This window comes from Acartia tonsa, chromosome 12 (genome assembly GCF_053477335.1).
Source record: "Acartia tonsa isolate MP-2025a chromosome 12, ASM5347733v1, whole genome shotgun sequence".
Taxonomy (NCBI): Eukaryota; Metazoa; Arthropoda; class Copepoda; order Calanoida; family Acartiidae; genus Acartia; species Acartia tonsa.
Genome location: NC_137271.1, coordinates 785,131 through 799,123, shown reverse-complemented (window position 1 = coordinate 799,123; position 13,993 = coordinate 785,131). Strand labels below are relative to the sequence as shown.

Genomic DNA, 13,993 nt, shown 5'->3' with positions numbered 1-13,993 from the left:
AAAAAAATCAACATTTTTTAAATGTGGACGTAAGGACACTTTATTAACAACTATATAGTTGCTATGCTTTCTAAATTGTACCTACATGAACCACCTCAACATAACTAAAGACATTAACAATAGTTCCTACTGCTGCTATGTCAGGTGCGCAACATCAAGTAGAAATTAGAGGAAACACATGCACAACTCATTAACATGTAACATGTTAGAACAAATGTCGAGCAATCAAAGAGTTGGGTATTACTTTACCTAATAAATTGGTGTTTAGACAGAAAAAGAGAGAGATTGGCTTCCCTCAGTTATCCTGTGTTGTTGTTGGACTTGTCATGTCATGTGTTCAACACCTGTCTTACCAGTATGAGACAATACACAGGTATACAACTATCTATCTATCTATATTGTCATGTCATGTGTTCAACACCTGTCTTACCAGTATGAGACAATACACAGGTATACAACTTTTATAAAAGCCTCGTCAGTATCATATAATTTATATGTTCAATTAAAATGCTGTGACACTTTGTTTCTGCTAGCAGACAAAGTAAATATCAGCAGATCTCTTATAATATGTTCACATGTATATGTCCTCATGTGATGTGTCCAGTTACATTATATAGAATAACTCTTTCCACATGAATCACATGTAAATGGTTTCCTTCCTTTTTCAAGCGCTTTAGTGGGATTCTCTTGACATATAATTAAACAACAATCATTACCATGGATGTAATAATGTTGTCTAGTGCTGTTTTCATTGTTGTTTTTAAACAGTTAAACAGTGTTATTAACTGCATCATATTATAGACAGCTGTCCGACCCTTGTTTCTATCAAAACTGGTTTTAATCTTGTATAATTGTCTATTATATGAAGCTGTGAATGATTTTTCATTATGGCTAAGAACCGGTTCTAATCCTGCGGATATTAATCAGCTCTAAAGCCATACTGGTAAATTAATAAAACACAAAAATTATAGCAATGTGTTTTTCAAGAAAAATATACCCATATGTATTGAAAAATGATTACAGATGACATCTGATTTACTTTATTTTTTACAGATGTATGGACATTTCCAATAATTTGCTACACATATCACATGAATATGAAACAACTGTCATAATAAACAGGTTGTTGGAACGGTGATCCAAAGTATGATTAGGAATAACATTGTTTTATTAAATATATCATCATTATGTAGTTCAGTAGGACACCTGCCATACTATTTACCACAAAATCTCATCACTATGTAGTTAAGTAGGACACCTGCCATAGTTTTAGAGGACAAAGGAAATATCAGCAGAACTCTTATGATATGTTCACATGTTTATGTCCTCAAGTGGTGTGTCCAGTTACATTATATAGAATAACTCTTTCCACATGAATCACATGTAAATGGCTTCCTTCCTTTTACCAGCGCTTTAGTGGGTTTCTTTTGACATTTAATTAAAGAACAATCATTTCCCTGGATGTGATAGTGTTGTCTAGTGCTCCTTGTTGATTCTTGTGTTGTAACAAGAGAGTGTTAACAATTAAAGTTTATTTGAAATTTAGGCTTTTTAAAGCTTGCCTTTTTAAAATGATTAAATTAAGTGAGTCAAAAAAATTACTCCTATAACTAAGCTAAAAGTACCCATTTAGTTTCTAGATTCTGATTCTATGTTTCATAGATAAATTTTTGTATTAAATAATTTGATTTTTTATTTTGTTACATAATATTAATTTTCAATAAATTAAATATGCTATTTAAGGAAAAAAAATATACTACTGATTTTATTTTCAAGAAGCAATTACATGATCTAATTTGTCTATGATGCATATCGGGTTTGCTGTACACTTACACTACGTTAGTTTTAATTTTACCACGAACGTATAAGGTTCTATAGATTTTGCTTTCCCAGCCCACCCATCCCTTTCTTTTAGGAATAATTGCAAGAATTTATGAAATGGAGGGGTTGTTTTCATGTTTCAATCATTTTAAACCTATGAATTTTAATGTCTTAAAAAATAAATTAAAGTTTATAAGACAATTCATTATTCTGAAATTAAAGATTTCAGGTCTGGTTTGGCAGAATTTTAAATCTGTTAAAATTTTGCCAAATATTTATTTTTAAATTTATTTTTGCAACCCTTGTTCTATAGTCTTTATTCTATGTTGGGTAGAGACATAGACTTCCTTTTATCCTACTAGATTATTTAGGTTGGAGACCTGAGAAGTTTTATGATAAAGTTTTTATATTTGTCATTGATTGTAAAAAAATATAATTTAAAAAAAAATATTTTGTTTCTTTCTTTTAGTTTTAGTAGGTAGGTAATTAATTTTGATTCATCATGATTTTTATACCTTTTTCTATTATCTAGATTTCTGGAATACTGATACCTGGTACGATTAGGCATAGTGTTATCTGCGAACCAAGTCTTGTGAATGTGAGTATTTTTGTCATTGCTTGCAATTCTAGAATATATGCCTTACTTTATTTGACCGTAACTGCAATTTGTGTACCCCTAGCCTTTTGGGGAGAGCTAGGTAGGTATAAAAATAGCCTAAAACCATGCTAATACGTTTATAAAGCTTTCCTAAACAGTGCAAACCATACGGTTCAGTATTTTCTTAGGTAATAAGCATCACAAAAATATATTACTACTTTTTATTGAATAGGATTTAACCCTAATTATAGAGCTAACTGTTACGGACGTACGGACAGACAGGCGGACCAACCCTATTTATAGAAAAGCTTCATATATTACCTGCTTATATTAATTTTTTTTTTATTTTATTGTCATTTTTAAACACAGTAATCATATCTGAAAATATTAGTTTTCTCTCTGAAAATTAACATGCAACTTATATAGTACAATATTATGGAATACAGTAGTATAAAGTTTAATACAGATCAAAATAAATTAAGCTTACCTCACAATTACAAGGCAGTTTTATACCAAAATGCTTCCTGTTACAATTCATTTTAGCTCATAATTTGTTTTCTGAAAAAAAATAATTTAAAAAATAATAAAACAATCAGAGATCTAAAGGAATAAGACAATGGCCGATAAATTTATGTACATCCCCGATGATGATACATAAAATTACTCCTTCTGTACATTACAATTAGTGGTTGAACCGTTTGAATTCAAAATATTTCCCAAAGTTGTTGACCCTAGAACGTTATTATTATAGGAACCATTGTAATAAACAGCCCAATGTCCCATCCCTCCCTGCAATTTAAAGTAGTTTCCATCCTCTCCTTCCTTTCTTGAGAGTCAGTTTCAGGGGAGGTTGATGAGGTTGTTGCACCATTGGTTGAGCATGAGTTTCTCCATCACTGTGTAACACCCATTCCAGATCTTCATTGACTTCCAGAACTTCATTGACTTCCAGATCGTCATTGCTGCAACATGAACAGTCCCCGTCAAAGGCTTGTCTTGGCTGTCTACACTTTGCTGACTAAAAAAAATAGATAGATAGATAGATAGAATAGATAGTTAGATAGATGAACTATTGAGATTGATAGACTTTAAACCAGATATTACTTTGAATAAAACTATTGACTGCGCCCCTAGTTGTAGACATTCTGTTACTTTTATACAATGTTTGTTATAAATTTCTCCATGTTTTCTTGTTATAAAGTGAAACTATCTACATATCTGGTATAACTTACTAGGTATGAACAGATAGATAGATGAATAGATAGATATATATATATATGAATAGATTGATAGATGAATAGATAAATAGATGGATAGATAAATGAATAGATAGATAGATGAACAGATTGATAGATGAATTAATAGATAGATAGGTGAACAGATGGATAGATAGATAGATGAACAGATAAATAGATTGATAGACCTATGAACTGCATCTATCTATGTGCTATAACTTACTAGGTAATTTACAGTAATCTCCTCTCCTGGTTTAATATCCTCAATAGTTTCGAGTCCAATCTTCTTTCCAGGTATAATGTTGGTGTACCTTAAATAATTGTCAATCAGATGAAAAAAATAAACATAGGGTGCACAAGGAAACTCTCTTGCTGACAATACTTCTGTTGGTCTGTCTGTGACAGGATACATAAGGAAATTGTCTTGCTGACAATACTTCTGTTGGTCTGTTTGTGACAGGATACATAAGGAAATTGTCTTGCTGACAATACTTCTGTTGGTCTGTCTGTGACAGGATACATAAGGAAATTGTCTTGCTGACTATACTTCTGTTGGTCTGTCTGTGACAGGATACATAAGGAAATTGTCTTGCTGACTATACTTCTGTTGGTCTGTCTGTGACAGGATACATAAGGAAATTGTCTTGCTGACAATACTTCTGTTGGTCTGTTTGTGACAGGATACATAAGGAAATTGTCTTGCTGACAATACTTCTGTTGGTCTGTCTGTGACAGGATACATAAGGAAATTGTCTTGCTGACAATACTTCTGTTGGTCTGTCTGTGACAGGATACACAAGGAAATTGTCTTGCTGACAATACTTCTGTTGGTCTGTCTGTGACAGGATACATAAGGAAATTGTCTTGCTGACTATACTTCTGTTGGTCTGTCTGTGACAGGATACATAAGGAAATTGTCTTGCTGACTATACTTCTGTTGGTCTGTCTGTGACAGGATACATAAGGAAATTGTCTTGCTGACAATACTTCTGTTGGTCTGTCTGTGACAGGATACATAAGGAAATTGTCTTGCTGACAATACTTCTGTTGGTCTGTCTGTGACAGGATACATAAGGAAATTGTCTTGCTGACAATACTTCTGTTGGTCTGTCTGTGACAGGATACATAAGGAAATTGTCTTGCTGACTATACTTCTGTTGGTCTGTTTGTGACAGGATACATAAGGAAATTGTCTTGCTGACTATACTTCTGTTGGTCTGTCTGTGACAGGATACATAAGGAAATTGTCTTGCTGACTATACTTCTGTTGGTCTGTTTGTGACAGGATACATAAGGAAATTGTCTTGCTGACAATACTTCTGTTGGTCTGTCTGTGACAGGATACATAAGGAAATTGTCTTGCTGACAATACTTCTGTTGGTCTGTCTGTGACAGGATACATAAGGAAATTGTCTTGCTGACTATACTTCTGTTGGTCTGTCTGTGACAGGATACACAAGGAAACTGTCTTGCTGACTATACTTCTGTTGGTCTGTCTGTGACAGGATACATAAGGAAATTGTCTTGCTGACAATACTTCTGTTGGTCTGTCTGTGACAGGATACATAAGGAAATTGTCTTGCTGACTATACTTCTGTTGGTCTGTTTGTGACAGGATACATAAGGAAATTGTCTTGCTGACAATACTTCTGTTGGTCTGTCTGTGACAGGATACACAAGGAAATTGTCTTGCTGACTATACTTCTGTTGGTCTGTCTGTGACAGGATACACAAGGAAACTGTCTTGCTGACTATACTTCTGTTGGTCTGTCTGTGACAGGATACATAAGGAAATTGTCTTGCTGACTATACTTCTGTTGGTCTGTCTGTGACAGGATACATAAGGAAATTGTCTTGCTGACAATACTTCTGTTGGTCTGTCTGTGACAGGATACATAAGGAAATTGTCTTGCTGACTATACTTCTGTTGGTCTGTTTGTGACAGGATACATAAGGAAATTGTCTTGCTGACAATACTTCTGTTGGTCTGTCTGTGACAGGATACATAAGGAAATTGTCTTGCTGACAATACTTCTGTTGGTCTGTCTGTGACAGGATACATAAGGAAATTGTCTTGCTGACTATACTTCTGTTGGTCTGTCTGTGACAGGATACATAAGGAAATTGTCTTGCTGACTATACTTCTGTTGGTCTGTCTGTGACAGGATACATAAGGAAATTGTCTTGCTGACAATACTTCTGTTGGTCTGTCTGTGACAGGATACATAAGGAAACTGTCTTGCTGACTATACTTCTGTTGGTCTGTCTGTGACAGGATACATAAGGAAACTGTCTTGCTGACAATACTTCTGTTGGTCTGTTTGTGACAGGATACATAAGGAAATTGTCTTGCTGACTATACTTCTGTTGGTCTGTCTGTGACAGGATACACAAGGAAACTGTCTTGCTGACTATACTTCTGTTGGTCTGTCTGTGACAGGATACATAAGGAAATTGTCTTGCTGACTATACTTCTGTTGGTCTGTCTGTGACAGGATACACAAGAAAACTGTCTATATTTCTGTCTGTCTGTATTTAATAAGTTTTAACACTTACTCACTATTATATCTGGTGCAGTGATGATTGACGAGTTGAAGAGGTCCACAAAGGTTGAATACTCCATTGTACAACTTAATCTCTGAGTAATCTTCACCAAGACGACACTAAACATGATAATTATTTCTTTTTATACAAATGTTCAACCATGTTATTTTTGGTGACTTGACACAAAGTTCCTCTACTTTAATTTTTAATTCTAATGCCTAACCCTGTGGGACCTAATCCTACTGTACCTAATATAACCAAACCTAACTTCACATAAAGTAATAATTAAGTCCAATATCATCTATAATTTTACTAATTATTGTAATTTGAAGTTTTGTTTTATAATGTGGATATCTATTGAAACTAGATACAACCAAAGATAAAGAAATATGCATCCATGAATTTAAATTACCTCATATTTGGAATCATGAGGTTTCTTTATGAGAATAGCCATTAGTTCTGCTATCTTTGTACCCTTGGGTAAAACTGTTGTACTAAATACTCCTACTCCTAAATTAGAATAATTTAATATTTTGTATATATACACTAGCTGCTCACGCTTTGTTTTCAAATAAGGCTGAATAAGGCTGTAAATTAGCTTAAAACCATACCAAGACCTAAATCTAAAATTGAAATATCCCAAAACAATCAAGGGACCTATGTGAATCTTACCTAAAAAAGAGAACCAATTCAGTAGTTACTGAGATCTTAAGCTTCAGACAAAATGCCTGTGATACTTTATATAATAGGATATGCCTGTATAATTATTTAGAAGTGGACAAGATATTTCAGAGGTATATATTTTATTAAAAGTAATTGCTTCCAATATGGTTCTTCTTTATTAAGAAGCTTCCTACAGGTTCCGAGAAGGTTTTTAACTATGTTTGGGAAGGGTACAATCACCCTCTGAAGATAAATCCACCCTAGAAGTGCCCTGGTGGGTATTTTTCTTGTCCTACCTCTTTGTTCATAATAGGGAGAACTTTTGTCTTGTACTGCCTTGATTTCAACTAATTGTGAATCTGATGTGCAGGTCAACTTGTAGAACAGGCTGTTTATTCTTAAATATAACAAGTCAACTTAATATACAAAATATACACATTTAATTGAGATAGGCCAGACTCTACTAAGTCAGGACAGGTCAAAGAAAGATAAAACTAGCTTACAGGTAGAACACATAGCAACCATGAAAATCCTATGTCTGCCTTACACCAGACAGACAGCTGTGGATAGACAGACAAACATGATAGAACAGACTATGAATGATGTAGCCATAATCAGAGAATCATCATTGAAATTTTCAATTTTTTACTACTAAATAGCTATTCTATTCCCGCCTCCCTCCCCCCAACCCCACAATATAAAAGGGTTAATCTTTTCATTATTGACCCCAAAACAAATGACCGATGATAGGCCAGTTTACATTGAAATTGACCAATAATGGTAAATTGTATACTGGCCTAACATTGGTCATTTGTGTTGTATGACGTCATTCTTTATTGGACACGGTACACTGTTTCTACAATACAATTTTAATGACTAGTAAAAAGTAAGACTTACTCAATCAAATGGGTTGGGTCCAGATATGCCTTTGGTAGCTCAGTTGCATCACTTTCTTCTTTAATCTTGTCCAGTAGTTTCTCCTTCTTTTCCACTTGTGTGTCTAAATATTTTTATATAGACAGCGAAGCTTTTCTATAATTAGGGTTGGTCCGTCCGTTTCATTAATTTAGGCATGTTAAAATTGTCCTATAGATTTCAAACTTTGCATGGTGATCCCTGTAGTAGTTAGATACAATTTAAAAAGCGTAGCAACTCTATAATCGTTACCAAAATGTCCGTACGTCCATTTTAAACATGTTGATTTTTTCACTTTTTTAAAAACAAATTTTTTATGATCTAATAATCCGATTAATCAGATTTTTGGTATATGGATGTTGTCATCCTTGTTTACAATAATACTCTTGATTACAATTATCAAGAAGTGTAGAATAGCTTTACTTTTAACAAAAACTTTTAAACATTTGTCCAGTAAGATCTTTTTATCTTTACCTTGACTATTGTGAATATCTTTAATCTGGATTCTGTCAAGCTTTGTAAATTCAGCAGTTGTTATGTTGAATCTGAGATAAAATTATATTAATAATAATCATCTCATATTGGTTTAATTCATTAGTATTTGTAGGTGCCTGGCCTGGGTTTCCCATCATTTATTTAAATTCAACGGAGAAATTCTAATATGTTTTACTTTTATTTTAGGTTTTTAGTACTTCCAGACAAAGGTATTGCAATCAAAGTATTGATTTGGATGCTCTTGCCCTGGAGATCCTATAGGAAATCTGGCTCAGGTAAAATCAGAGAAGGAGGGGACATTGGACTATACAAAGTATGTCTGTCTGTCTGTCTGTCTGTCTGTCTGTCTGTCTGTCTGTCTGTCAGTATGTCTGTCTGTATGTCTGTCAGTATGTCTGTCTGTCTGTATGTCTGTATGTCTGTATGTCTGTATGTCTGTATGTCTGTATGTCTGTCTGTCTGTCTGAAAGTAAGGTAATGCTTGAGTGGTTATATTTTTTATCAACTGATCATAAAAATTAAAAATACTAAAAATAAATTATTCATTAAGAATAAAATTGTCATCTTTTGGGATTTATTGGCACATCATTTAGCTTAGCGCTACCAATAGATATTATAAGTAAATGATTAATTATATTATGTGACATTAGATTTAATATTAATGCCTGTTATTTCAAGGAAGATTTGATACAACTCCTATGTACAACATTGTCATCCTGTCATCAAAATTCAATGTTTTATTTCACAATTATATAATTGAATTCAAAACAAACCTTTGTAATAAAGTAAGCAGGTATATCTAATACTAATAGCGGATATGCCCCAAGAGGCCTGCAAGGGCACTTGAGTTTGGGGGAGGGGGAGAAAATGATACACCATCAATTTTATTTTTCAAAAGAAAAAGTAAAATTTTATTTCTAAGGACGATTTCTCTTCAGAAGGAGGTGAAACTGCCACCCCTTCTCCCTCCCCCCCACACTAAATAAAAACATAAAGGGATAAAAAGATAAGAACCTTTGCAGGACCTATGAGAAGCTACATTGTAAAGGAGAACCATATTGGTGGTTGTTATATACATGTAAGAAAATATTATTTGAATAAACATTCCTGTCAAAGATTTTGGATGCTTTACACATATATTCTTCTTTAATTTTTTCTTTGTGGACTTTCCTCTCATGGACTTGAAACAAATGATGACTGTAAAAACCTAAAATACACAGGCTTTATGCTTTTGCATTGAAAAAGGCATATATTTTGTTTTAGTTTCTCCGCCAATCAATATAATTTTTCTATTACATTCCCATCAATTTTATGGCCTCTAAGACCTCCAATACATTGTTTTTAAATTGTCTATTTATATGTATATGCCATCAGTTCCACTTTTAAATTTTAAAAATTATTTAAGTTAATCTTTAACTTCCTCCATTTTTAAAATGAGTATTTATGTGAGTCTGCATGACAGTCTCTCTACGTAGTTATTGCATAATTATCTTTAAAAGTAGTAGAATGTTTGTGTATCATTGCCAGTAATTTCCTTGGATTATATACCTATGAACAATGGTATCAGAATTATTTAAAGTTAATCATGACAGCTCTATCTTTAATAACATATGAGATGATTAAGTATCATCAGACTTACAAACAAATGTATGTAATTTATAAATAATATAAAGTAAAATGATGTCTGTCTGTCCATCCATCTGTCTGTCCCAGTAACCACTGAACCGATCGGATTCTACTTTTCAGGGAATATACCTACTGGTCCTGGGGTGGTGTAAAGCTATTTTCTTTTGGGGTGGGACACCCCAACGCTCCCCCTCTCCCACCAAAATAAAAACAAAAAAAATCCCCCTCAAACCTCTTTGGGCAAAGCCATTAATTTCTTTAATAAAGCCCCTAGAGGCCAGGGGCAAAGCCGCTAGTATAATTATATAGTAGCTTTGCTAGTAATAATAAGGTAAAATACAAATTACCTGCTTTACATAAGTCACAGTAGAACTTTTGAAATTGTATTCTTCCATGCTTTTTCCTAAATTAGAATATTTTGACTGCAGGTCCTGATCCTCCAGGTCTCCAGAAATCTTTAAAAGGCTCCTTAGACCGCAATTTTTGACTTAGAGACTTAAATTTTAAACTTGGGCTTTTCTTACATGTTTACATAACGTATTAAAATTTCATAAAGATCCACCGCCGTTTTCCCGCCGACCGCGGCGGCTGGCAGCTGCCAAGTACAGCTTCGGCGGCTGACATTTGTAGTTGATATTTCTAATATAAAATTTACATTAAGATAAACATTTTTCTGTGAAAAAATTGTTATTCTTAGCTTCAAAAATAAGAAAATTACAGCCGTTTGAAATTTTTAAGTAAAAAAGGACCTAAAAACAAAGGTTGTTAAATAAAAGGGTGAAGAAAGCAAAAATTGACTTTGACTTACAGAAAGTCGGAAATTTATTATCAATCAGGGGACAAAATTTTTTAGCCCTCTAGCTCTAATAGGAACTGAGATAATAGTGAGGGGCGTCGCCCCCCCCCCCCCTAACCAATTAAGGTGCGGCAAGGGGCCTGACTGTTAAGGGTTAACTTACCCAGCAAAATGGCGTTTCATATTGTACATTCTGTTGGAATCATACAAGCAGAAACCTCCAGTTTTCTTCTTCATCAGTCCACACCACCTTAAAATATTATCTTTTTTTTTGAAAGTACAATTACTTTCAATATAAGGTGGTTGTAAATGGTGGCGTGATGGGCTTTAGAATATCTTACCCCCCTCCAACTTAGGGGGTGGGGGGCATAGGGGAGTATTTAACCCCATATAAAATTCTTATGGGTGTGAAATGTAAAAAAATATCTGAATTTTAAAAAATATGGATAATTAACTAAGGCATTAAATGTCCAAAAATGGGTAAAATTTTGATATGGGATTAATTCTAATATATTTTAAAAAAAAGAAATTCATTAGACACCCCTTTAATATCCCTCCCTTCCTCCTTGGACGTCCCTGTATATATAATTTATAATTAGTCCATTACCATCAGAAAGAGAGACAGAAGTACAGACAGACATAAACAATTATAGAGAAGTATTGCCATTTAAACACATTGTCTTATCCCTTTAGGTCCCTGGTTATATTATATAACAAAATTATTCAAAAATCTTTAAATTATATCTTAAGTTATCTTTTTCATACCAAAGCTACTCTGAAAATAACTGTATGTCTGTCTGTTCATCTGTATGGCTAAGGCAGCACCTGAATTTTGTAGAAAGCTGAAATTTTTGGTGGAAACTTGGAAGACCTAAGAGAGAGAGAGAGGGGGGGGGGGACAATGAACTGTTTATTACAATAGTCCCCAAAGTTTAAAATAAAGTTTCCTAATCGTTGGCTCAACATCTTTGGGGACTTTAAATGAATTTAGATTGGTTGATTTATTAAGTTGAGTGTCCAAACGTTTCAACCCCATTTTTTTCATCTACAAGTGGGGTAATTATGTGTAAAATTAGTGGGATGTTAATAAATTTATCGGCCTTTGTCTTATCCCTTTAGATCCCTGACATAATAAAGTTCAAATTAAAAAAACAAGAAAATATTAGACTTATTTGTTGAACATAGTATTTATAGATAATATCATTCTTTTTAAAAGCGAGGCTTTTCTATAATTAGGGTCGGTCCGTCCGTCCGTCCGTCCGTCCGTCCGTCCTAGATAGAGAGCTTTTAATTATTAATTTAGGTATGTTAGAATTGTCCTATGGATTTCAAACTTTGCATGATGATCCCTGTAGTAGTTAGGTTCGATCTAGAAAGCGTAGCAACTCTATGATTATTACCAGAATGTCCGTACGTCCATTTAAACATGTTGATTTTTCTACATTTTTTAAAACAAATTTTTATGTGATCTAATTTTTTGTATGTTTATTCCTTGGACAACAAAGAAAAATATTTTAAGCGAAGCAACTCTATAATCAAGTCCTAAAAATAAAAGCATGTCCATAAACATTATCCTGTATCAAGCAGTTTTTCAACAAATTTACTTACAATTTTGCTCCGACTCTTATACTTTTATATTTTGATTATTCAGTTCAGACACTATTACAAGTGTTAATGTCCGTTTGTCCTACCGTTTCTGTGCTTCGCTTTTATGGATATTGTCATCCTTTTTAAAATAAAAACTTACAGTTTATCTTGATATTCATATTCCTGGGTTTTCTTATTCCATGATTTAGTTATCTCATAATCCTGGGTTTCCACATTCCAAACTACATATATTATTAATTGCTAACTATAAATTGTTATATATTTTAATTAAACAATGGTAGGCCAGTATGACATCATTTTTATAGGCACTAAATGGACGCAGAAAGAGAGGGGACAAAGTTTTATAATACCATTACATTATTCGTTGCCTTAAAAACTTTGGGGTCTATAGTTAATTTTTTATGGTTTGTTCTTTAACTTGAGTGTTCAAACGTTTCAACCGTTTCAACCCGCAGGGTTAGAGCCACCCACAGGGGCTAGAAATAGGAGAAAACCTACTGTAAAAAAATACAAAGAATCCCCCCTTAAGGTGCGATGTCATAAAAAAATATAGGAAAAATATAAATTTACTTTAACTAAATAATATTACCTTTGATAATATCTTGATCATCCCGAAGGCCATTTCTTAACTTTACCAGCGGTTTTAGACCAGAATCCTAAAATAATAAAGTTTAGAGACAAATAGATAAACATACAGATAGATAGATAATACAGATATGTAGATAGATAGATAAACATACATACAGAGATATATTTCTTTTAGTTTTGCAGTTCCTTTTTGATCTAATTTCATTATAACAAGGATGACAACATCCAATAAAGCAAAGCTCTAAAATCAGAAGGAAGGACAAACAAACAATATTTTAAACATTTAAAAAAGAAGTTAAATAGTATAATTATATCAAACAATGAGATGGTGTCAAAAATTTAAAAATCAGCATGATAATTGTAACAAATATATGTATGTACAGACGGACGGGCTGACCCTTATTATAGAAAATCTTTTCTTTTAAAAATGTTTAGGATGCGTCAATATTTATTCTTATATTGTTTTGTGGTGCAGATATTTTTCTAGGGATTATTTTAACTAGAAGTGTCAGTCATTTCTATTTTTAAAGCCTATTACTAAACAGACAGACAGATTTCCTGTTACTTTGGAACCTAGTACAATATAAATGTGTATTGTATACATTATTACATGGTATGTACAGAAAACAACTATGGTCTATCAATATAAGAGTCATGACTAATTAATGAATAAACAATGATGACAACATCCATAATTAACAATGAGTAAATGCTCAATGCATCAAAGAAATTGTCTGAAATAATTTTAAAGGTCAAAAAATCAAAAATTTCATTGTTAAAATGCCTTATCTAAAAATATGAGAAAAATCGAAAATATTAAATTTTGCAATGTTGAAATAGGAGCTGAGAAAATCAAATTTCCCCCACTCTGTGTTTTCAACAGATAAACACAGACGGACATTTTGAACTATAGAGTAGCTTCACACAACTAGAAATCACAAAAATATATCTTTATATAACAATGTATAAAATTAAACTGTTGATTCTCCTTTTTTTTAAAAAAGCCCCCCAAAAATTTGTAAAATTATTTTGAAATTTCAAGAATGTTTTATAACTTTAAATCTAAACAAGAATGTGTACATCCATAAGAATCATAGCCATACA

The 13,993-nt window shown here is 33.0% G+C and overlaps 1 long non-coding RNA gene across 1 annotated transcript; it reads left to right on the top strand.

Moving 5' to 3' along the window:
• The first annotated feature begins 283 nt into the window (after positions 1–283).
• LOC145333878 (uncharacterized) lies at positions 284–8,564 on the top strand. The gene is made up of 3 exons (XR_013884632.1): positions 284–373; positions 2,354–2,419; positions 8,458–8,564. It is a non-coding gene; the product is annotated as an uncharacterized LOC145333878 (long non-coding RNA).
• Positions 8,565–13,993: the final 5,429 nt, after the last annotated feature.